This window comes from Ursus arctos, unplaced genomic scaffold, assembly GCF_023065955.2.
Source record: "Ursus arctos isolate Adak ecotype North America unplaced genomic scaffold, UrsArc2.0 scaffold_12, whole genome shotgun sequence".
In the NCBI taxonomy this organism is placed as follows: domain Eukaryota; kingdom Metazoa; phylum Chordata; class Mammalia; order Carnivora; family Ursidae; genus Ursus; species Ursus arctos.
In genome coordinates, this window is record NW_026622786.1 from 23,810,773 (window position 1) to 23,836,033 (window position 25,261).

The 25,261-nt window shown below is 40.2% G+C and overlaps 1 long non-coding RNA gene and 1 other non-coding gene across 3 annotated transcripts in view; one reads left to right on the top strand and one right to left on the bottom strand.

Annotated features, from left to right (window-relative positions):
* The window catches only part of LOC123000974 (uncharacterized), a 45,554-nt gene extending 23,123 nt beyond the window's left edge, over window positions 1-22,431 (top strand). The window contains exons 1-2 of one of the 2 annotated variants that reach the window (XR_008958767.1): window positions 11,445-11,503; window positions 17,210-22,431. This is a non-coding gene — a long non-coding RNA (uncharacterized LOC123000974). Of the gene's footprint in view, window positions 1-11,444; window positions 11,504-17,209 lie in introns of those variants that run through there. The other variant, XR_006409386.3, reaches the window with a different exon arrangement.
* Window positions 13,235-13,340, bottom strand: LOC113254853 (U6 spliceosomal RNA). The gene has a single exon (XR_003315976.1). It is a non-coding gene; the product is annotated as a U6 spliceosomal RNA (small nuclear RNA).
* Window positions 22,432-25,261: the final 2,830 nt, after the last annotated feature.

Consider the following 25,261-nt stretch of genomic DNA (forward strand, 5'->3'; position numbering starts at 1 on the left):
CGGCCCTGCCAGATGCTGGATTTGGAGCTTACAGGAGATGCTTTTGGGTTTTCTGTTGGGATCTCCCTAACCATTTTTTCATAGCCCCTCTGAATTCACACATGCCATCTGCCAAGGTCTATGTTTGAGCACACGCTTGCAAAGGCTCATGTCAGCTGTACTTTTAAGATCAGTTAGCATGTGATACTCCTCCCCATCCTCATCTGCTCCCTTCCCGCTCTCATTACCTCCCTGGAAGGCAGCAAGAATGTCTCCTTCACTGGAAGGAACCTGAAATCCCAGAGAGTATTTGCCACATCTTCCGGTCATTCAGTAATGGTAAAAGAAGAACTGTGGTTTCAACCTCTGTCCTCCTCACAAGTCCTAAACGTGGAATCACTTCACTTCCTTATAAATGATTACTTTTCAGTAGGAGCAGAATATATATATTTTTTGAAGAGGCTAAGGAAGCATGAAATACTGAAATGAACAAGGTTCAGAAGTCTAATAGTTGAGTTATCACCCAGCACTTGCTGGTTGGTTGACTTTGTGCTGTAGTTGCCTAATCTATGAATTAGGATGATAAAGCCTAGCTCACAGGGGAAGGGAGAGCATTGCAAGAGTGGCGAATAGTGGAAGTGCTCTGTAGACCACAAAGATTCACAAAATTGTTAGTTACTTGGAAGCTTGATTTTAAGGATGTACGTTTTCATAAAAATCCAGAAAATTAAGGATTTTCTGGTAACATTAGATGGCTGGGAAGTTGAGCACTTTTTACCATTTGACTTTGGAGCAGGGAAAGGCCAAGAAAAATGGAAAAAAAATCTGCTTCACCCTACTACGCTTTTAGGAGATTGTGGTTGACACCATCAAAAGTTTATACTACAGAAAAATGCTAGTTTACTAGCAGCTCCTGTTGATCTTGCTGCATTTTATTCTTACGTGGATCTGAGGAAGTTAAAAGCAGTGATAACATTAAAGGTCAGAGGAATTATTGCTACAGTGTTCAGGCCAAATTTCTGATAGAGTTTTCCAAAAATGTGTAAGGAATCATTCTTAAGGGCCTGTCTCAATGAATTGTTCTTTATTTGCAATGTAGAACTTTGTAAATATTTAACTTCCTTCCGAGTTTGGAATGTGCAAATGTGATTTATTATTTCTAATGATTGGAAAGAGGCTTGGTATCTGCAAACAAAAGGTATGAGTTGAAAGAGAATGCATAATACAATGCATTTCTTTGTTAAGTAGTGGCAGAACAACATCCAAAAAGAAAAAGTGAGTGATTCTCAAGACGACTTGTCCCTTAGCAAGCTTAGGAGGTGGTGTTTAAAGTAACAATAGCTCTTCTTCACTGAGCACTTATGTGCAAGGCTCTACTTGGGCTAACTGCTTTATGTGTGTGTTCTGCTTTCTGCAACAGAACACTGACTGATAGAGGTTGCAAACTGGATTGTGTTGGGAATGTTATTTACCTATCTTGGTATGTTACAATGTCAGTTATTTCTAAAATTCTTTTTAATGATAATTCAAAAGATCCTTGAAAAAGAAAAAGAGAGAGACAAACAAATAAATGCACAAATAAGAGAGAGAGAAGGATTAGAGGGGGCGGAGAGTGAGAGACAAGAAGAAGACGGAAGAGGAGGAGGAGGAGGAGTGGGAGAAAGAGAAAGAAGATGGAGGAGATTGAGACAGATTAGTTGTGAGATTCAGGCCTTTGTGGGGAAACATGACTCATGACACATAACAAAAACACAACTTCGTTATTGTCTTCCTCAGCTTTATTTCAGACATTCAATGAGAGTAATTATCTCTTGCTGGTGAATCAGGACTTGGGTAGGTTCCATAACTTTTCTTTTCTTACTTGGTTGTTAACACATCCTACCATCTCTTTTAAGAAACAAACCTAGTCTCGATAAACAAATCAGAGTTGCCAAGTCTAAGATGTTACTACACAATGAACTTGATTCAGTATCAGATGTTTTCCCTTTTTCCAACTCAGGCCTTCTTCTAGTATCATGATGGAAGAGACATTGTTGGCTTCTGTCTTCCTATGCTTTGTGCTTTCCTCCTCCTTCACACTCTTCTCTTTTCAGTTTTTGAGCTTGTTCTTTACTGAGGTTTGGGAGGGCAGGTGGAAGGGGATAGAAAAGGTCATAGACTGGCTCTTCCGGGCTGAGTACTTTTCAAATGTGATTTTTCTCTCTGCTGGGCATTTTTGTGGGTTTTTATGGGCTTCTCATCCCTGGAGACCTCTCACATTTAGGTTTGTTGACCCTCTCAGGTCTAGCTTTATATTGCATGGTCACTTTGGTGACTCCGTTCCACAGTCCCTAGGAATCAAGGGTCTTCTAGCTTCTTGTTCCTGGAATTTCTTTGCTTGTCCAGGTGTCCCTCCCTCACTGATGCCATGGTAGCTCCGTCTACCAGGGGACTTGCATCTCATCCACCAGAAACATTCATACATGCCTTGTTCCAGCAAAAATTTGAGAGAGTAGCTCCATGCCGACAGGGCCACCCTGCCATAGGTCATTTTGGCTAGTTGAGGTTTGAGTCAAGCTTCAGTCTTCTGTGCCCATCAACTGCGAGGGAAAATCTAGTTGTTCAACTAGGTGTCATGGGAATTCCATTACTATGCTGGAGAGACATGAGGTAGTGCTAGACCACTTCTCTGTCCCAAGTACGTGGGAGAAAGCTCAAAGCACACTTATTCTGAAGAAGTCTCTTCCCAAATGTTTTCCCATTTTCATTCCTCTCTCCCTTTCTCCTTCTTATTTTTTTAATTAAATTTAATTTTTTTACAGAATTTATTTATTTATTTGACAGAGAGAAACAGCGAGAGAGGGAACACAAGCAAGGGGAGTGGGAGAGGGAGAAGCAGGCTTCCCGCCAAGCAGGGAGCCTGATGCGGTGCTCGATCCCAGGACCCTGGGATCATGACCTGAGCCAAAGGCAGACGCTTAATGGCTGAGCCACCCAGGCACCCCTTCTCCTTTTTATATTCTCAAGGTGACTGAGGTGGATCCATGACTTGGGAAACTACTTTAACTTTTCCATAGGGACAAATTCTGTGTATGGTGACCTGTCTCACACTCAGTTTGGCATCTGATACAGATCATACTGATGGCTCAGTAGAAATCAAGGCAGGAGAAATCCCCCTCTAACTGCATTAGTAATGACCTTCTCTGCAGTTCAAACAAGCATGATAAGGAAATAAGCAAATTAAGTAATTCTAATGGTTTTATTAATTCTAATCTCAGAGCTGAATACAGTTCTAGATACAAAAAAAGTACCCAGCAAATGTTTGCTTGCAGAGGGCAGGGAAGGAGAAAAGGCAGACAAGTCACCTTTTATAATCTGATAAATGTACCCATATTCCAAAGCCCTGATTTTTCCCCTTTAGCTTCTGCTAGCTTTGACCTTGATCTTGCTGTTAGCCCCAACAGTCATGGTTACTCTGCTTGCGTCTGCCATCTTTCCTTTTGATAACCGAGCATCTGAATTCGGTCATCTCTCTGAGTTCGCATTTGCTACAAAACCTGATTTTGGTGTAAGCTTACACTCCTTTGATGATGAATCTTGACCTACTTTATTTTTATTAATTTATCAATTATTGAGAATCTACTGTAAGTCAGGCTTTAAGTAAGCACTGAGAATACAAAGCTTAAAAGGATCTAGTCTTCATATATTAACACAATACCTGATGCTCATGGTAGTCACTAAGTTCTTTATGGGGATTACCTCATTTTATACTTACAATAACCCTGTAAATAGATATTGTTTCTCTCAGTTCCATTTTACAGATGACAAAACAAGACACAGAAGGCTACATAAATTGCTCAGACTCCCATAGGAGTAAGATGGGGTTGGCAGTCTCATTTTTTTTTTTTTTCAAGTAGGCTCCTTTGCCTGGCATGGAGCCTAATGTAGGGCTTGAACTCATGACTCTGAGATCAAGACTTGAGCTAAGATCAAGGGTCACTTAACCAACTGAGCCATCCAGGCATGGTAGTCTCATCTTTAACCAATATGCTATGCAACTTCATCTACTTGGTTCTGCCTGATGTATTGAATGGCTTCTGTCTGCTTCTAGGGTAGAGCTAGTGGGTTAGTAGTGGGGCTGGAACTGGGGCTGTGATGGGAATGAAACTCCTAATGAAAATTATGGCGATGCAACATTGTGTGAGGATAAAGGCCATTGGTTAAAGTCATGGCTTCAATATTTATTAGCTGTGTGTCCTCCTTCATGTTTATTATAAGTAAAGCACAAGCCTTAATTTTCTAACCTGTAAAATAAGGATAATAATGATATCCACTCAGGGTTGTAGGGAAGGTAAAACAGAATTTAACAAAGTAGGTGACACTCAGGAGGCATTCAATAATTTATAGCTACTAATTTTTGAACTAAACATATTTTTAAGATACATCGAAAATATTCAAGGTTGAGCTTTGTTCTGGAAAGTCCAAGGCTTTGCTCTTTATAGGACATCTGAAATGAGAAACTTTTATTATTTCTATTTTAGAGAAGAAGAAAATGATGTGAAAAAACTGCCGGAGACCTGATTAAGATTGTCTAAGAAGTTGGTCTTTAGAAACAAGATTTTGTGCCTCTCTGTTCTTTCTCCATTTGTGGTGTGCATAGCTCAATGAAAAGCAAGTTTTCAGCATTTGTGTTTCTTCTCCCAGAAAGGTTTTTTACTTTGAATTGCATCGCACTAGAAGACCTGTGCAATTTACGTATTTTCTACCTAGTCTGTGATTATAAAATGGCAAGACTGCTGCATAGGGAGGCCCCTCCCATGTGGGGGATCACAGGCACGTTGGTGAAGGGTAATGGCCTCTGCAAAGATGTGCAAGACACGCGTGGGGGTGAGGGGGAGCTCACAGGAGTAGACCTTCCTTAAATTCCTAAGAGTCAGTAAGGTAGTGGGTTAATGGCTGACACACAACCTTGTTTCAGCTATGAATAAAGCCCATGTTAGAGACTGAGGGTCTATGTGGAGTTGGGTTTGGCAGTTGGTGATGCTGTCATAGTTTAGCATTTGATCTTTGGATAAAAATTGACTAAGTAGAAGATTATGTCATCAAAATGAACGGAATGCATTGTGATACTGGAGGACACATAAAATATGCAAAATCAGGGGCGCCTGGGTGGCTCAGTCATTAAGTGTCTGCTTTCTGCTCAGGTCATGATCCCAGGGTCCTGGGATGGAGCCCCGAGTCAGGCTCCCTGCTCAGCGGGAAGCCTGCTTCTCTCTCTTCCTCTGCTTGTGTTCCCTCTCTCGCTGTGTCTCTCTCTGTCAAATAAATAAAAATAATTTAAAAAAATCTTTAAAAAATATGCAAAATCATTCTCACAAAAGGAAATAAAGCACATTACATCTCTTTGGGGTTATATGAACTCCAAAACAAAATCCACAGATTTGAATTTAAAATTATTTTCTTTACATTAAAATCTTTTGTAGGGCACAGGTTTTAACTTTAGAAAGAAAAAAATCATCCTCTAAAATGTGAGGCAAATCTTCATTTCTTAGATCCCTACTGTTCTCCTTAGTTTATTTTGAAAGGTCCATAGCGAGTAAATCCTCAGACATGAAAATGCCCTTTAGCTGTATGTCATGGTTTCTACTATGAGTTTCCCAGGAAGCCCTCTGCATCTCAAGATATTCTTGTGAAAGCACAGTGGAGAGTTGTCTCTTCAACCTTCTCCTCTGTAGTTGAACAAGAGAAAATTCAGTAGGGGGAGAACTTTTCCATCTATCTATACATAAGAAGGTAGCGAGGGAAACAGTGACAGAGAGAAAGAGGACAGGCAGCCTTAGAGAATGGAAATAAGAGGGAGGCATTCCGAGCAAACCACTTAACAGCGTCTGTGTGGCCCAAATGTGAAACCGCATGCAGATCTATTCTCAAGCAAATGAAGTAATTTTCCACGCCAGCTTATAGAAAAGAGCTGGATTCGTCCATCAGACTAAACTGTAGTTTCCGGGAAGGTTCAAACTGTTCATTTTGACTATCGTATTGGTAACATCTAGCTTAGAGTTTGGCTTATGAGAAATGAACAATAATATTTGTTAAATGCATAAATATGAGTGAGCAAATTTCTCCCTCCTCACGTTACTTTTGTTATAAGAAGCTGAAATATTTTGAATTTAAATACAAGTGTGCTTCTCTTAGTTTAGGGCAGACCGTGCAATCTCTACGTTTTACAATTGTTGAGCGTTACAGACCACTTTAGCAAAAATATTCCTTGGAAAAGGTATCTAAACAATAACAATCTTTATTGTAACCAATGAATCTGAAAAACATTTTAACTAATTTAAGTAGTGACAAGTTCATACTAGCATGTGTGTGAAAGGATGTAGGCCTAACTGGATCTGAACATTCCTTGGGAGGAAACTCACCTGCTGGGGTTGATTAGACAAGGCCATTTGAAGCAGGATTACAAAGGTTATATTAGTCTGTTCAGACTGCCATAACAAAATACCAGAGACTGGGAGACTTAAACAACAGAAGTGTATTTTATCACAGTTTTGGAGGCTGGAAGTCCAAGATCAGGATGCTGGCTTGATTGGGTTCCAACGGGAGCTCTTTCTGGCTTGTGGATCGAGCCTTTTGCAGTATCTTCACACAGCAGAGCAAGAGAGAGACAGCAAGCTCTCTGGTGTCTCTTCTTATAAGGGCACTAATCTCACCGCAAAGGCCCCATCCTTATGACCTCATCTGAACCTAATATTTTGCAAAGGCCCCATCTCCAAATAACATCACATTGGGGGTTAGGACTTTGACATATGCATTTTGGCAGGACACGACTTAGTCTGTAGCATTTAAAGCTGAGCTGGTTGGACTTACCTTGAATTGTCTGTAGTTTCTTAAGCAGCTGAGCAACAGAGTAAGACCAAAGTCTATGTTTCAGGAGGATAACCCAGAGTAAGAAGGACTGAAGAATCATTATGACTAGCGATGTGGAAAGACGTGAGTTATGGACAGAGGAGTTGGCTGTAAATAGGATGTCATGGATTTAGAATAAGGTGCTGGCAGTGGGATCCTGGAGAAAAACAAAAATCAAAGATTCATGAAAAATGAAGAATCAACAAGTTTGGTCAACCACTTAGACATGGGAGATGAAGGAGAGGGAGGCATTAAAGTGTCTCTGAGATTTTGAGCCTGTGTAATACAAAGAATAGTGGTGCTGTCAATAGATCCAGGGAACTTCCCAATTTTTGATGTGCAGAATGAAGGGTTGAAGGAATCACCCGTTTTCCCAGCTAGATGGCACCTGTGTATGTGTGCATCTACGTGTGTATACCCATCTAAGTAACACCATGAACTCTGAGGCAGCTGAAGTCATTTTAATATGAAGCACTGGCTGGAAAAAGTGAGTCATAAATTAATGAACTCAATACAATATATATTAATTGAGCACTCTCTCTGAACAATGGGAGATCCATAGATGAATAGTCCTTGCCATCTATCAGCTTATAATCTAGTGAGGGGGTCATGGACTTAAATAATGTTAGTCTAAAATAGACTGGGATATTTTATTATGGCAGAGAAAATGTCTTCCATTAAAGGTAAACATTCTAGGGGGAGGGAGGTTGAGTTAGTACTTGGAAAAACTTCTACTTGGAGAGATTAGAGCTTGATCTGGTTTTTGAAAAATGGTTGGACTCAACAGAAATGAAGAGATTATTTCAGAAAGAAGGTATCCCATGAGCAAAGATCCTGAGGTGAGAAAAGGCAGAAGAGCAAGGTTGAGAAGGAAGAGCAGAAAATCCCAATGTAAGTGTAAAAGAGGTGGAAGTATGTGGCAGAGGAAAGCATTTGCCATAAAGATCACGTGGGGGCAATATTACTCCCAAGGGAGGAAAAATGGTTTTTACTTTTTTTTTTTTTTTTAAGATTTATTTATTTTTTTTGACAGAGACAGAGTGAGCGCACACGGGGTAGGGGCAGAAGGAGAGGGAGAGAGACACTTAAACAGACTCTGCACTGAGCGTAGATCCCAACATAGGGCTTAACCTCATGACCCCGAGATCACAACCTGAGCCGAAGCCACAGGTCTAACACTAAACTGACTGTACCACCCAGCTGCCCTGGTTCTGGCTTTTTAAATGTACAAAGTACAGATTTATGTACAATAAATAAGTAGGCATACAGTATATCTGTGGTGTTGAAATTGTGTGTAAGTGATGAGAAAAAGATTATTTAAAACTTCCTTAAGTTGAGAAACACTGCTATAGATGAATTTTGGCAAAACAGTGAATTTTATGAAGCCCCCAGAAGAGAGTAATTTTCCTTACCCGAGTTCTAGTTCTGGTCCATTTCATGGAGACAGGGCACTGAACAGAGGTGAGTGTAGGTAATTTGAGTAAAATTAGTCTACAAACTCAAATTGGTTAATGTGATTTTGGAAACTATATGAGAGTTAAATTATGCAGAAGTTGTTTTTTCCCTGACTCATGGATAGAATGACTTCCAAAGTAATTTTACCTTTCTCTTGGATTTTGGCGAGTTGGCATTATAAGGCACATGATTTGCAGGATGCTTTCAGAGCCCATTACTGTCATTAAATAACGAGCATTCTTCAATCTCACCAATTCCATTAAGAGTGACATCATCACTTTCTGAACCCAAAGACATAGACCTGCCCTTTGTCACATTGCAGAACAGTTGGGTGGTAGGTCTAAGACTGAAGGTCATTATTTTTATTCTAGGAGATGCTGTCAGTTTACTCTAAGCATTTTATTAGCAAGTATTTATGAAAACACACAATGTATAATTATTATAAGTGCCAGGCCCCATGGGACAAAAGACTTAGAAGATTAGAAGCCACATTTACTGGTCAAATAGAGAGTTGGAGAAACAGTGTAGAAACTCATGAGAACTTATGTTAGAATGAATTCATGTAGAGATCTGATAATCCAGCTTTGGTAAATAAACAAATAAATAAATAAACCCTTTAGCCTTTTTACAATGTGTGTCTTCTTTGGAATAGTAATACATGTTCAGTACCAAACTTCACAAAACTAATCAGGAGTCACACAGAAATAAGGAGGAAGCATGATAAAGACAATTTACATTAACTTTGGAAAACCAGAATCTACTGTAATTCAGGAGGAAAAAAATAAAATCAATAATGGTTGCAATAGGAATGTGTGAGAGATTACATTGCTATTGATCAATATCCACTTCCCCACCCTACTGAAGATTGGCTTGGCCATGTGACTTGCTTTGGCCAGTGAAGATGAATGGAAGTGACATGTGTCACACCCAGGTAGAAGCTTCCAGAGCAGGTTCATACTTTTTTTTTTTTTTAAGATTTTATTTATTTATTCGACAGAGATAGAGACAGCCAGCGAGAGAGGGAACACAAGCAGGGGGAGTGGGAGAGGAAGAAGCAGGCTCATAGCAGAAGAGCCTGATGTGGGGCTCGATCCCATCATGCCGGGATCACGCCCTGAGCCGAAGGCAGACGCTTAACCGCTGTGCCACCCAGGCTCCCCAATAGCTAATATTTTAAAAGTACTTACTCTTGTAAGAATTTCCTAAGTATTATCTTAGGATAATAATAGGTTGTTGTGAGGATTTAACCACAACAACCCTAAACAGTAGGTACTATTATTATCCTGACTTATCCATATAGGAAACTGAGGCACAGAGAGGATAAAGTCATACAGTCGTACAGAGAATGGCAGAGGATGGATTTAAGAAGCTGGAAAGTTGGAACCAGGAGCCAGGAAGCAATTTTCAGTCTGTTACCGATGAGTGGTGCAAATTCGAGCAATTTTCTATCTCTGGATTTCAGTTTTTCATGTTTCCAATTAAAAGGGTTGACTAGGGGAGTCTCCCAGCTGTAAAACTCTATGAATCTCTGCACCATCAAATAACTACGTTTAAATCACCTCATGCGTTATGAGAAAGAGCTGTGTCATATTAGAAAGGCTACAAGTTTTGGTGTGGCCAAAGCTGTGAGGTCTGGCAAGTCTCTTAACCTTCCTGAACCTGTTTCTCATGGTTAAATTTTTAGCAATACCTATCTCAGAAATTTGTGGTCATGTCTAAATGAGATACTATATTTTGGGGTTCTTTGGTAATAGTAAAGAACAATATAAATAAAAAATTATCACTGTATAAAAAACACATCCATTCTGTTATTGAGCCATTCATTCATTCATCCACCTAGCCATTCATCCATTAAATATTTATTAAATGCCATTCACAAGGGTGAAGAGTAGGGTTCCTTTCCTATAAGGAGCTCATAGTGTAAGTTGGAGACAGGAGAGGGGCTATATCATCAAGGGTCTTAGACACCGTGTTAAGGAGGTCAGATTTTATCCCGTAGGAGGTGGGAATCCAGGGAAGAATTTTAAGGAGAGGGAGGTGACTAAAGCTGCACTAAAACTATGATTAATCTAGCAGCGCTGTGGGGGATGGGGAGGAGGGAATGAGACAAAATTAGTGGCAGTGGGGCAGCCCTTCTCCTAGTTGCCTTCTTAGACCTCAGGCCATGAGTAGTCCTGAAACTGCAGCCATGGGACACCCGGGGGTCTGCGTGGGTACCAGGGTGCAGAGAGAAAGGGATGATAGGGACATGAATCCATCAATTATGCTGGCAAGGCTCACTCAGACACAACCTAAATTGTCTTTTTACTGGGGATTCACCCACACAACTCTACCCTGTCCAGTGTCCTGCATTAAGCTGGTAGCCAGGGAAGCACTGGGGAAACTAGAACTATAACAGGTGGGTATATAAAGTTGATCTTACTTTGATCATTACATTCAGTCTGGCTTCCCTTTAAACCAAATTTTCTATAAGTTTTCTAAAACTTATAGAAAAATTGTCATACTTGTGTTATTCCTTTGTTCTGTTCTTTGTTTTCTGGTAGAAGTGTCAGAAGGTGGGAAAGCCAGAGGTGGAGATAAGCCAAAAATTCTTTAATTAATTCCTAATCCTACCCTTCCATTGACCATAATAAATAAAGACAGATATTTAAGTGTATAATATTTATAGATCTTTCCATATGTATAAATATATATGCATACATCTTTCAACAAATATAAATTGAAATTAGTACTTGTATTCAAAATTTGTATAAATAAATACAGAATATCATAGAATATCAAACAGGTGCCAACTCTGGAACCAGGTTGTCTGGTTTCAAATCCTGGCTCATCTTGAAGGCTGTGCAACCCTGGATAAGTCATCTAACTTCTCTGTGTCTCTGTTTCTTCAATTATAAAATGGAGGAAATTATGTTCCTACCAGTTAAAAATGTTCCGAAGGGTTCCATGAATATAAAGGGCTCAGAACAGCGTCTGGACCAAAGTAAGAACCTAATTAATGTTAATTTTTTATCCATTGTGTTAGTCATGATTACTATTCACACCAAGTGTGCCTCCTCACAGGCCTTTCTAAAGATAGAAGTATCAAATTTAAATGTAAGGCAAGCAAGAAATGTGCTCTTACTCAGCACAGAGGCAAATGTAGCCAGAGAACGGTGAGACGGACTCTCAGAACAGGGAGGTAAGTCCAGCTCCTTTCGGAGACTCCTTGTTAATTACAGCTTCCGCTTCTCGGATATTCACATTCTTCTCTAGCAGAACTGATTTTGGCGTCATCTGGTCCCTGTTCCCCATCCTCTCCTTGGTGTCATTGGCCCTGAGCCTGACCCCCACTGACTTATAGATGTACCAGCACAGAGCTTCTGCTTTCCAAGTGTTAGAATTTCTGGGTGCTCACCATAGGCTAAATGTCATATGCGGGACGTATCTGAGTGGTCTAAAATAGAGCTGTGTCTGAGATGACGCCAATTCTTCTTGCACCAGAAATATTTACTAATCTCTTTGCAGGTACTTTCAAACTAACTTCCTAGTAGAAGAGCAATAATCTGTATCACCACACTCTAACTTTACTCTGGATTGCTAGGTCTTTGAACTTAGAGGATGATTTTTTATTAAAACTAGGAATTGCTATACAGATATGGCAGGGATTCCCTCTACTTAGTTCACAAAATACAAAAAAGTGAAGCAACGGAAGACACTGCCTGGTAAATTCGATTTTTAAAAACTTAAAAAATTACCATGAAAAAGAAATGGTGATTATGCAACAGATGGAGGTGTTAGCTATGCTATGGTGGTTATCCTTTTGCAATGTACAACTGTATGAAACCAACATGTTGTACCCCTTAAGTGAAACTTACACAGTGCTGTGTGTCAATTATATCTCAATAAGGCTGGGAGAAAAAAAACGTAAAAAAAAAAACCCTCATAATGTCAAAAATCACAGGCAATACTAAAGCGTAAATGACAATTTGGAAAACTTTATGAGTTATGACAACGGGGAAATGAATGTCCTTAAGGTGTAAAAAATGCTGACAAATCAATAAGGAAAATACTAAAAATTGAGCAAGCATAAGAAATTTGTGGCAGAAGTAATTAAAATCAATAAACACGATAAATTTTCAATTCACTAGTGATCATATAAACATGAAATGATAAAATGATACTCTTTTTTTACCTACAAAATTGGTAATAATTCATGATTAATATAGGTAATTAGGACAAAGCTACCATAAAAATTGTCTCTTGCGTTGTCTAAACAGTACGATACTGCAGGAACAGAAGCTGACAGGATGTTAGCAAGGGCTAGCCAAGGCCTGAGAAGAATCCATACCTTTGATCTGGTGATTTCAGTTCTAGAAATCTCCTCCGTGTAATTACGGATTCATAAAAAGATTTTTGTACAAAGATGTTTACTACAGTCTTGGTTATGATAGCAAATAAACCCAGCAACATCAATAACAACAAAAGAGCAAAACAAGACAAAAACAAAACAACCTGAAAATGAGTATTTTTAATGAGTTAAAGGTGGAGAATAATTTCACAAATTATGGTTCACTCATATGGCAGAATTATTACCCACCATATTTTTTTTAAAGTTTTTATTTAAACTCCACCTAGTGTAGAATTAATTTCAGATGTGCAATTTAGTGATTCAAAACTTTCATACATCACCCGGTGCTCATCGCAAGTGCCGTCCTTAATCCCCATCCCTACTTCACCCATCCCTGCCCCACCCCCGCCCCGCCCACCTCCCCTCTGGTAACCATCAGTTTGTTCTTTACAGTTAAGAGTGTTTCTTGGTTTGCCTCTCTCTCTCTCTCTTTTCCCCCTTTGCTCTTTTGCTTTGTTTATTAAATTCCACATATGAGTAAAATCACATGGTATTTATATTTCTCTTTCTTTCAACCTGGGCAAAAATATGGAACCTTCATGAATTTGTGTGTCATCCTTACACAGGGGCCATGCTAATCTTCTCCATATTGCTCCAGTTTTAGTATATGGGCTGCCAAAGTGAGCACTACCCACCGTATTTTTTTAAAATAGAGACTTTATTATTTTTTTTAAAGATTTCACTTATTTATTTGAGAGAGAGAGAGAGAGAGAAAGAGAGCCCACGTGGGGGGGAGGGGCAGAGGGAGTGGAAGAGAGAGAATCTCAAGCAGACTCCCTGTTGAGCCCAGACCCCTACTAGGGGCTTGATCTCACAACCCTGAGATCACCACCTGGGCTGAAATCAAGAGTCTGGTACTTAATGGACTGAGGCACCCAGGCACCCCTGATCATATTTTTAGTGCATCCATTATTAGCCATGTTTGGAAATAATTTTTAATAACATGAAATACACATGCACATATATACATGCATATGATACATATTATATATCATAGACATTATATCAAACTGTTATTAACCATGTTTTGGAAGAAATTTTATTAACTTAGGGATATATAGATACATATGTCATAATATACAAGTATGTATGTATCATACAAGTAAGTATAATAATACATAATTACATCCTAATAAAATACTGCCTACATTTTAAAAAGTAAATCTACACAAACGCATATACACAGACCATAGAAAAAGACTAGAAGGAAATAAATGAAAACCTTAACTGCATGTTATTGCTGTTTGATAGAAATGATGGGACTAAAAGAAAAAATAGCGTGAGCAGTCCTATTATAGAGATGTGAGTTATGCAGCAGTTTTGCATACTTCTCAACTTGAGCCTCACTACAGTCCTAGGGGTAAGTGCAGGCAGGTGTCATTTTCCCTTTTTATAGAGAAAGGTGCTGAGGCTCAGGGAGGTGCTTGGTTTAATCAAGGTCAAAGGCAGAGCTGAAATTTGAACATGGGTCATTTGACGCCTATCTGGAGCTGCTTTCATTTCACGAAACTAAGTTGACTCTTTAAGATCATGTGGCTAGAAAATCTATAGCTATAGGGAGGCCAGGAAATGGTGAGAACCTACAGTTATAATTCTTGAAAGTTTCACAGCTGTTAATAAATAGGAAAAGTCCACTGAGATTCTAAGTAGTAAATGCAAACGAAAGTTTCTGCAGGGTTAAAGGAAATTATTTGTTATTCACAGTATCTTAGCACACTGGCTAAATTGAAGAGCCTTTGTCGTGAGTCATCCCTGAGACTTTTGAGGGAAAGTAAGTGCGTATTATCTCAGTCTACACAAAAGGAGACAAACTCATAAAGAAGGGAAGAATACACCTGACACACGCACACACACACGGAGACAATAGACAAGAGTAAGGTAAATTTCACATTCTCGGCTTCTGTGTCATGAACAGGCTTCATGGGTAGTCTTGTTCACAGGTGAGTATGAGCAAATGCACTGCTCCGTGAGGTGCATACCTCTCTACTTTAGCTTGTTTCCCTTCATATTCCATTTCGTGTTCTGAAATAAAAACTTGAGCATTCTTAGCGAAGAATTCTGGAATTAGAAAAATGAGCATTGGAGTAATTTGATGCTTATCAAAAAGCCACAACATGTAACCTTTACTCCTCCTTCATTTGAAAAAAAACAAAATCCAAACACTATACTGTGATTGGTACAGGAAGTCCCTGTGGGTAACTCCTCGGTGCCAGTTATTTTTATCTTTCCATATCATGTTTCTATTTCATCAGTAAGTGCTCATTTGTAGAAGTTGCTTCTTCCTCTTAAGGACCTACTATTTCATTCAAGCTGTCAAAGTTTTCCCTCAGTGTTCTGTTTGTCTGGCTAGAGTGCTTTGCCTTCTGAATTTTCTAAATATTTTTCTTAATCCAGCAAATCATTTTGCATAGAGATCTATGCATTGTTCCTAAAATGTAAAATACTATGTTAATTTATTTTATGCTTGATTCTACCTTTGTCCTATGGCATACTGGAAAGCATTCTGTACAAAGAAGACACTAGTAACTATTAACAGCTGATTGGGAAATATTATGACTCATACATATTTAGAATACTGCCTAGTACCAGTATATTTTGGCAATCATTTTTTACATTACAAAAAAAAGAATGTTTTGTCAAGTTCTTTTTTTTTTTTTTAAGTTCCGATAGGTCTTATCAACTTAGAAATCATAACCTAATGCCCCAGAAGTAGGTTTGTTCATGTCTGGTTACACATTTCCTGGACGTCTCAACCTCATATCTTATCATTTAACCTCCCACATTTGGACTCTTAACAAATGAGAACAAATTGTTGATGGGGTTAGATTACTGTACATAAAAATATGCTAGGTGACAAAAGGGCAACAAAAACATATACTCAGGACTGTAAAGTAAGACCAATGGTTGGTTATGTCTGGAGAATGTAGGTGCATTAGTTTAGGCATTTTGAAAAGTTCTGGGGCCTTAATATAATGTACTTAGGGAAGGAAACTAAACATACTTATCTGATCTTAAATAGCAGTATAAACCAAACAATAATCAAGGGAGTATAAAGCATGTCCAAACACGTTCTGGAGGGGACCTTAGTTTAGATTGGGGAAATGGTCTTCTGTGGAGTCACCAAGAAGGTTTGGATGGAAAGTTGGTAAGAATGATTGTGGCATAGTGGGTAATAATGTCAACTTTAGATCAAGACAGGCCTGGGTTTGAATTTTGGCTTTGAGATCTTGAGCAAGTTATTTTACTTCTCTGAGCTTTGGTTGTCTTCTGTTAAACTGGCTTCATAAAACTTTGTAGATGTGCTGGAAAAATTCAATAAAATGAAGTATGTAAAGCATTCAGCTTAGTTCCTGGTGCACAGTGAATGCTGAATAATGGTAGCTGTTATTAATTAAGTTGGAGCTTGAATGATAGGTTGTATTCCATGGTGGGAGTTGGGATTGAGGGAGTAGGAGAGACAGGAGAGAAAAATAAAGACAGAAGATCTTGCTGGTGGGGCAAAGGCATGAACAAGGATGAGAAGGCCTAAATATGCAGATAAATTTAAGAAGAATGTAAAGGGACTGCACCGAGGATTTTGGGGGCCGAGGGTGTTACACTCTTTGTCTTGAACCAGGCAATTCGCTTCAGTTCACAAACCATTTGACCCTAGCAGGTGGCTTGCCATCTTCCTTTTGGAAGCCGAGATGCTGGTTTTCGGCAAGGTGAACAACCTATATTTATTTGGTTTCTTGCTTCACAGCACCGTGGAGTGTCTTACACATTATCTAGTTCTTTTATGACACACCTGTGAGGTGGGAAGAGCTGTGGATAAAACTGCCTGATGTGAACTGAATGGTCCACAGCAGGTAATTAGGCTGCGGAGATGGGCCTGGCTCCAGGTTTTCTTCTTCCCAGAGCCTCCCTGTAAAAGCTCATGTGGCCGATCATGGCGTTTCTCATTACACATCTGCTCTGGGGGAGAGAGGAAGGAAGAGCACTGAGCACTGTCAGGAGTCAAGCAAGAGGCTTCCAAGTCTTCTGCATATGAGTCATGCAAACAGTTTTGCTTTACATGTAGGGAATATGGACCTGGAATTTTGAAAACACGTGCTCATAACTTCCACGATGCAAGGTGACAATAAGCACGTGCTTCCTTGTGTTTGCAAAAAGGTTCATCCCACTTCTAAAATGTTTATTTTTACGATAGCTTTCCTGTTTGACTTGTGCTTTTCTTTGCACAGATCACAGTTGTTTCTCCTTTTTCTCTGATGAATGAGTAGGTGAGCAGAGATGGCAAACATCTTACGAAGCCAGGTAAATTTTGGAGACCATTTGTATTCACCAAAGTCATAAAGCCAAGGCAGAAATGACCTCACTGGGTTTTCCTCATTGTTCTGGGAGCAGCGAAAGGAGAACACTGGCTGAAGGAGATGCTGTCATGCGGAATTACAGAGGTGAAGGACTTGCGTGGCAAGGATGCTCAGGGACCATCTAACTGGTGTTTTCTTTTTACAGAAGAGAGCTGAAGCCAAGAGAATTCACGTCAGTGATTCCCAGCCTTGATTGCTATTGGCATCACCTGTGGAGACTTAAAAACAACTTCTCTCTGGGCTCCATCTTCAGGGTCTCTAATGGAGCTGGTTTGGGGTGTGGTTAGAACACCTAGAGTTTCCAAACCTCCCCAGGTGATCTTCTGTGCAGCCCCAGACTGAAAGCCATGTTATTCCATGAAATGTACATGTACTAATGAACTACCATACTCTCAGTAACATGTCAACATGAGCAGCCAAGATATGTTCATAGGAGCCCAAACTGCTAAGTCTGGTGATTTCCTCAAGCCTCCAAACTTCCTTCTGCAAATTCTTTTGTTCATCTTTCTGTTTGCACTTCTTTCACAGCCGTGTCATGTTGTCTGTTGTCTCTAAACTAGCAAAATCAAGTCATCAGAAAAGGAGTCAATAAAGGCATCATTCTGAGGTGTAGCTGATGAATCTGCAATACCACCCCTAGCTGTGTTGGTATTTTAACCAAAACCCATTGACACTGCTAGGAAAAAGCCTTCATAATAACCTTGCAATAATAACCCGGAGACAGTTACTTACTGTCTATGAAGAGACAGTCAGGTTTGCTCTGCTGGATCATCCGGGAGAGCCTCAAGGTCTCCAGATGTGAACAGGTGGTTATGGAAGCTTCTCGGGCCATTGCATCTGAGAACGAAAGGATTGTCACTTCAGTTGCAAAGACCAGGATTCTTTCTTTGCAGTTTGGATGTTTTATCCCTACTCCCAACCCTTCTAAACATGAGAGGGCCTGAAATCCGAGTATTTTTCCTGGAACAAAACTGAAGGATGCCTGGCTGTGCCTGGCCAAAGTGCGCCTCTTCTTGGGGTCTGAAAATCTGGAAAACTGCAGATTTCTGCTGGCCCCATACCTCTACCTGAACCAAGAAATCTGCTTTGGGCCTCCACTGTGTGTTGTTTGTAGTGCTTGTCTTTAGCCCTCCCTGATTCTGTCTTGTCATAAGGTTGCATTTAGTAAGTAGGCAATTACGAGAGCTATTTTGAGTACATATTTCTCCTATAAATCCTCACAGAAAAAGTCTAGATACCAAGGTATTCATTGATTGAATTTTTACTGTCATTGTATTGTTGATTTTCTTCTCTAGAATAATAGCATTTGAGTCTTCCTATAGTAGGATTCTAGCTTTGTGTGGAATTATCTACTGGAAATATGCCTTATTTTAAAAAGATTTATTTATTTATTTATTTGAGGAGTGGTGGGGCAGAGAGAGAGGGAAAGAAGCAGACACCCGGCTGAGTGTAGAGCCCGACTGAGGGCTTGATCCCAGAAACCTGAAATCATGACCTGAGCAGAAATCAAGCGTCAGATGCGTAATCGACTGAACCACCCAGGTGCCCCTGGAAATATACTTTATTGTGTTACAGTTTGTAAGGTATGGAAAGAGAGGAGAGAAGGGAATATAAAAGAACAAAGAAATGATTCGTGAAGGCTTAACTCTGTATTTAAGAATTTATGCTTGACTTTAAATTTTGGCCATGATTAATTAGCCTGTATCAGAGTTCTCCTCCCACCAAAATGTATATCAGTGTGGAAAAATATATAAGACAATTATTTGCAGGAAATGGGCAGCAACCAATGCAAGGCTGAGGTCTCAGAGCTAAGGGAAACACAGGAGCTAGATCCTGTATTCACCCTGGTTTCTCCCTGAGTGCAATTTCCACACCACTCTGTGGGGGAATAGAGCCCAAGCAAAAAACAGCAGTTTTGCTATCAGAGGAAACAGACTGGTGTTTGGAGCTACCATAGTGACTGGGATTTGAGGGGTGTGGTATTAGACAGAAGAGAGCTACAGAGGACCCTCAAAAATCTACACAAAAATTCACATCGGGTCCTTGGCTGACTCATAAAGCAGCACATGCACAGAACGAGATTTCAAGAGATGGAACAGAGAAAAAATGCAGGGAGGCTGAAATATAATCAGGAATTTTAGTTTTCACAACTCTGAGGAGTCATTCATGTTTGGGTCCAGCGAGTGAATGCCCTGGGCTTGTTGTTATCATTGAAATACCACATCCTAGAAGTTAGGAGAATGCTAGGAATATGGTGGGAGTAAGGGCTGGACTCCAGGAGAAAGGGCAAAAGTGAAAGAGACCCACCCGAACGCAGATGAACATCAAACGTGGCAGGATGAGGGTGTTCCTCTAGCAACTTAATTGTCTGCAGATAAAAACTTAGTGCTCTTTAGAAGATAACATACTGCAGAGCACCTGTGATGTCTCACTTATAACATCCAGCATACAATACAAAAGTATTAGGCATGCAATGAAGCAGGAAAAGTGACTAATAATTAAGAGATAAGATGGAAAAAAAGGACCTAGATATGATACAAATATGGAACATGGTTAGCAAGGAGTTCAAAATAACCATGATTCCGATGTTAAAAAATAAAGGAAAAGATGGTCAAAATGAATAAAAAGATGGAATATTTCAACAGACAATTGGAATTTATTAAAAGAATCTGATAGAGATCTGGGTCTGCAAAGTACGTTATTTCAAATTAAGGTCTTTATGCCTGACATATGACTAATTAGTCTAGATTCTCATAGTAATTGTATCTATCTGCCGCATAGATTAAAATCCGTGATGTGAATAGAGAAAACAATAGGTGTAGGCTGATTAATGACAATGAAATAAAGAGACTGGGGTTGCAGAAACAAAAGAGAAAATTCTTTTGTGAACTGTGCTAGATTTTGACCAATGAGACGAGACAACTATAACACATGATGTTCAAATGACCAGAAATACGTATGTAGTCCATGCCTTAGTTTTTAGGGCTGCTGAGACAAAGTGACACGCACGAGGTGGCTTATGCAACAGAAACCACATGATACTTTTCCTGTCTGTGTGTGTGTGTCTAGGGCCAAAATTCTTCCCAAATTAATTGTAATTAAGTTGCTGTTGCTTTCAACCCAAAAACCTAATAATTGAAATAATTGGAACAAGATGGAAGCCTTTGAGACTTCAGCATACTTGGAAATGATCAGAATGGAGCAAAACTTGGAGTTCCAGATGGACACACCACCTGTTTCCCTGGCAGAAGAAGAAAGAGCAAGGAGTCTGGAATGAACTGTAGGAAAAGAATGGTGGAATTGAGAGGAAGATTGATTTTTGGGGGACAATCATATAGGAGAGTTAAGAGTCTAGTTATTGGACTGGACCCTAAACTAAGGACATTCTAAGATCTACCTCTATATGTAAATTCTTTAACTTGGTCACATGAAAGAGCTATTATTGCATGTTGGTTTCTATGGTCATTTGATGCTCTCTATGTTTATACAGGTATTTCTCACCTGCCTTGTAAGTCAGCTCTATCCCCCCCCCCCCCGCCGCTTTTTTAAAGATTTATTTAGTTATTTGAGAGAGAGAGACAGAGAGATGGAGAGGGGACAGGCAGAGGGAGAGAGAGAATCTCAAGCAGACTCCTCACACTGAGCATGGAACCCGGTGGGGGGCTTGAGGCGGGGCTCAATCCCACGACCCTGAGATCATGCCTGAGCCAAAACCTAGAGTGGGACTCTCAACGGACAGAGCCACCCAGGCACCCCAGCTCTATTTCCTTTTTAAATCATATTTTCTGAAGTAACAACATGCCTGGAAGGTGATGTTCACACCCACATCCCGGCCCCATAACTATAACTCGGTCTCTAGATCTTCTATACTGGAAAATACCTCAGTGCAAGTGAAACTCGTATTCTTTACAAAAAAAAACCCTTGGATTTTCTTTAAACTCTCTCTGTAGTGAGGAATAACCCTTGCCCCAGAGAGGTCTGCCCTCTGCCCTCAGCTTCTGGGAGGTAATCTCTAATACCTGATAGGGAGTCTTTGTGGGACAGGAGTTATGGGATTTCAGAGTGTTCATAGCCTCTGAATTTCCAGATAGTTTGACAGAATTTCTGGATAGTCTAATAATGTTATTCATGGTAGGAACTCTGAGTCACACAGCATCAGCTTGATCCCAGACTACCTGGAGACTGAGGTCAGCCACAGGGGCAGTCAACCATAGAGCCTGAATAAAGACTCTGGATGCCAAGGCTTGGGTGAGCTTCCCTGGTTTGGCGATACTCCATATATATCGTCATATATTGCTGCTGGAAAAGTAATGCTGCGCGTGGCTCCTTGGGAAGAGGACAACTTGAAGCTCTGTGTTTGGAACTTTCCTAGATTTTGCCCTATGTGCCTCTCTTGGCTGAATTTAATCTGTATCTTGTAACCTAACCTAATCTGTATCTTTTTTTTTTTTTAAGATTTAATTTATTTATTTTTGTGTGTGTGAGAGAGAGAGCACAGGCAGGGGGAGCATCAGGCAGAGGGAGAAACAGGCTCCCTGCTGAGCTAGGACCCCGATTCAGGACTCGATCCCAGGACCCTGGGATCATGACCTGAGCCGAAGGCAGACACTTAACTGAACGGACCTCCCAGACGTCCTTAACCTAATCTGTACCTTAAACCATAATCATGAAGATAAGGGCTTCCAGTGAGTTCTGTGAGTTTTTCTAGTGAATTATTGAAACTAAGTGTGGTCTTAAGGACCCTTGAGTTTGCAATTGGTCAGAAGTAAGGGTTTTTGGTGGACTGCCTTCTCACTTCACATGCTTTAAAAAAAGTAAGTAATTTATAAATGGTATTTCTGTAATTTCTACTAGTGACAATTCACCTGTGAAGAACTGCTAATTTAAGCCACTGGCTTGAAGATAATGCTAGTAGTTGTGCGTTTTAAGGAAGAGGATTTGCGGTTTACAGTAACTGGCAATTCCTCTAAGTACTGAGGTATTCATTCGGTCAACAAATATTTGCTGAACACCTTACTATATGCCTTAAAGACATAGTCCCTTACATAGAGATAATTCCTAGATTTTAAAGAAACTTGGACAATAAAGGCTAATGGAGAAATCTGATTCAAATGAACAAGGATTAGTTTGCTAACATTGACAGATACGTCAAGGCCATCAAGTCCATTTTGTTGTGGTGGTTAAAATTGTGATATTCGGAACCAAGGAAGCCTGGGCTGACTAACGTGATTTTTCAGTATGCATACTGTGATATTCATTGCAATTTTTTCCTCTTCCTCACTTTTCTCATCTGTAAGATGGAAATAATATCTACTAGTTGTGAAGCTAAGGTGGGACGATATATTAAAAGATCAGTCACAAAATCAATACGTGTTCTATTATTATTATTATTATTTTTAAAGATTTTATTTATTTATTTGACAGAGATAGCCAGCAAGAGAGGGAACACAAGCAGGGGGAGTGGGAGAGGAAGAACCTGGCTCATAGCGGAGGAGCCTGATGTGGGGCTCGATCCCATAATGCCGGGATCACGCCCTGAGCCGAAGGCAGGCGCTTAACCGCTGTGCCACCCAGGCGCCCCTATTATTATTATTGTTAATACATGTATTTTTTAATGAACCATTTAAAAAAATGAGCGTGAGGGGCTGTTGCTTCCCAGCGTACCTACATTTATATTCGTGGCCACTTAGCTCCTTGGTCCCCCGAGCTACTATGACACCAAGGGGACAGCAGTGCAGGTCCAGTTTTGAACTGTCTAGTGTAGCAGAAAAGCAAGCGAACAGGTTAGGGATTTATTTAGAAGCAGTCACTTCAATTACAGCTGCTTTCGCTGCCTTTTGTTTTGGCTGTTGTGTGTTCAGGGGTACAAAGCCCCAGAGAAAGTGAGATTGGATTTTGTGATCTCATGGCTTTTAGGCAGGGGAAGGATTGCGAAGCAGCTGGTGAGAGTCAAATATTCATTAGTTTAGTCTGTAGCAACAGTCACGTGCTTAGATGGTTTCTCAGCTGGGGCAGCTCAAGCTCTGGCCCCCCCCCAGACATTTTAATTGTACAGAATATATTGAACGGGCGGGACTACGCAGAGCTTTGGTAAATTGTTTATTTCTGAGATTTTCTTCATTCTCATGAAAATGGGTAATAGATGTTAGTCTACCCGATTAAATTTATGGGACAGAGAGAAGTGACAACATTAACATTAAAAGCTAATATTTTATAAAATTAGAATACTTTTCCTTGAGTACATTAAAAAAAAAAGAGGGCATGTGTTCCAATATGGAACCTTCTGTCTTTGAACAATCCAGTCATTTTGGCTTAGTGCACTAATCTCTTCCAGGTAATTATACCTTGCGCTGACATCACACCCCGGGCTCTTCCCTCTTATTCTCAAAGTGAACGGATCCTGGTGGCTGGAAGAGTAGATTATATTTTGCTCATTTTAAGTCAATTACTCAAAGTCACAAGGCTAGACCATGACAGAGCTCAAAGATTTCGTGTTAGTTTCCTCTTCCACAGACCCGCAGTCCCCAGACTGTAGCTTGCAGTAGAGTCGCGTGGGAAGCTTGTTGCAAATGCACACGCCTGGGTGTGAGACGCAGACGTGCTGATTCACAATGTCTGGTAGAGAAACCCGAAGTCTGCATTTTTAACAACCACACTCGGTAATCCTGAAATGGGTGATTGTAGCAGCACAGCAGAGGGACCACATAGAAGTCTTCCGGTTGCAAAAGCTACGGGTTATCTCCGCGTCCCGTCAGCAACGTGTGCGATGGAGCTGGGCCGTTTCCCGGGCACGGAAGAAAACAGAGCCGGTCTCTGTAAAAGGAAAGTGATGTTTTCTTTTTCTCTGCCTTGCTCATGCCACTGCGAGAAGAGATTTTCATCTAACACTGGAGAATTTTAGGTTGAAGCTAGGCTTTACCCTTGGGATCCCCAGGAGTGCCTTGCATTTGTGGTGTTCATACTGCAGGAGGGAGTGAACATGAATAGCACAGAAGCAAACCAAAGCTTCAACCACGGACTGTTCCTCTTTCTGGACAATCCGCGGATGCCCTCTGTAGCCACCGATGCAATGCCATGGCCTGATCTTATTCCTGCTTTGTGTCTGGTCCCATCATCTCCTTCAAACCTCTGCAAGTAGTTCCCAGCAAACAGACAACACGCTAACCTTTCTGAAGACCCACTGCTCCTTCCCAGAAATTCGGAAGCAAGCCATCTCATGAGAATGTGAAATTACTTCCAGGGTCATTCTGGTCGTCAGTCTCCAGGGGACAGCAGTTTCTGCAGCAATTTGACACTCCTACTTTGTGCTAAAGTGGGAAGCTGCCACCTTTCTTTATATTAAGGAAAATTCAGCCTTTGGCAGGAGCTTATGCGGTCTTCTTTTTAACCTCCTGCTTTTCTGGTCCTAATGGGAAATGCTTGCTTTTTCACTGTGCAAGTGCTAGATATATAGCGTCAGAATAAACCCCATGTTCTGTGGGACTCCCAGGAACTATAATTGTGTCACAGAAATAACAAAGCATGCTAATGAAGCAGGTTTTATTTCCATCGGTAAACAGTCTGCATACATGTAAATTTCCTGTAAACTAACAAAGATGATACATTAGGAAATTTCTTAGCAATTTCAGAATCATGTGATTGTGTTTAATCTTCTCATTAGGAAAATGATGGGGGTTAGAAGGGATGAGGGGTTAGCAAACCTATTCTGTAAAATACTTTAGGCTTTGCAGGCCATATAGTCTCTTTTATAATTACCCAGGACGCTGTTGAAGCAAGAAAGCAGCCATAGACAAAACATAAATGAATGGGCATGGCTTTGTTCCACTAACTCTTTATTTACAAGAACAGGTGGGGGACTGTGTCTGTCCTGTAGGCAATAGCTTGCTGACTCCTGGATTTAGTGGTCTTTCCTACCTCCCTAATTTTGTAATTCTGTTCAAGCAAATTGCAATCCAACTGTCACTTGGTTACTCTCTGATTAAGATCTATAATGCTATCCATTTCTAATTTTATCTGTCAAAGACTACTGGAATTAGAAATAATATTAATATTTATTTAAAAACTCTTGTGCTATATTCAAATATTTTTCAAATGGCAATTAATTGAATTCTCTCAAACCTAAAAAAATGGCACAGTTGTTGTGATCTGCATTTATAGATTTGGGAAACTGAGGCCAAGAGAAATAATAAGGGAATTA